Below are 1,110 nucleotides of genomic sequence, written 5' to 3'. Positions count from 1 at the left end.
AAACCGCAACATGTTGCGGTCGGTCAGCGGCAGGAATCGACCGGTCCCGATAAAACGCATAGTGTGGCACGGCCCTAAATATTGATTCTTATTTGTGATACTGATAGTTTATGGCTAATTTAAATAACAATTAATACAATTTCCAGTTGGTTACAGTGTACACTGGACCTGGACATATCATAAATATCATAATAGTTATAATTTTAAAAGTCCTTATTAAAAGGTAAAAAAAACTACTTATTTATCTCTCCTTTTGACGCCCATTATATTATATTAAGTATATTTTAATTTATAATATCATTAATTATCATACTAATATATACTCCGTTCCACGAGAGAGCAATCACTTTTCGCGCATCACGAATGACGGCTTCATAGACGGCGGACCCCAATTTCCCCTTCCATGCAACCACGGCGACAGCCGAGGACGGTCACGTGACAAACCGATACTCCTTCTCTTAAAGTTTACGCGCGCAGCGCACGCCGCGCATACGCCACTACGGCACTACGCTGTCGGCAGTCGCCAAACCAGGCTAAGGCAACTCTATAGCATAAATTTGAACATTGATACTAGTACGACTCACCAGCCGCGAGGAGCGCTCAAGTTGCTGCCGCCGCCGCCGTCGCGGCGGCGGCCAACTGCCATTTGCCAACACCGGTGTCTCACGTCTGATACAAGTGCACAATTTTGTAATTTCCATGTTCCATCGTATTTTCAGTTTTCTCTCGATTTGCAAATTTGGTGAATTATTTTGTATTGTAATTTGTTTTAATTTTCAAAATAATCTTGACGATGGGTCGTGCAGCATACAAATGTTGTGTAAAAGGTTGCTCGTATAAGGGTAAGTGTTTAATTTATTACTAACTTTGATTTCGTATATATTATTGTAAAATGTAGGTATTTTATCTAAGTTCTGTGCACACAATCCAGTAGGTACTGATAATATTAGGTACATTAGGTACACACAACCAGTGTTCTGACTTATTTAGATAAATAGTTACAAGGTATCTAAACGTCATTTTTTTACTAATCATAAATAAATTCATCTAGATATATTTTTTATTGATAAAAATCACGAAATTGTTCAAACGCATTTTTAAATTTTTATT

The sequence above is a fragment of the Acyrthosiphon pisum genome, unplaced genomic scaffold, assembly GCF_005508785.2.
Source record: "Acyrthosiphon pisum isolate AL4f unplaced genomic scaffold, pea_aphid_22Mar2018_4r6ur Scaffold_1706;HRSCAF=2205, whole genome shotgun sequence".
NCBI lineage: Eukaryota > Metazoa > Arthropoda > Insecta > Hemiptera > Aphididae > Acyrthosiphon > Acyrthosiphon pisum.
Note: the sequence above shows the minus strand (reverse complement) of the source record.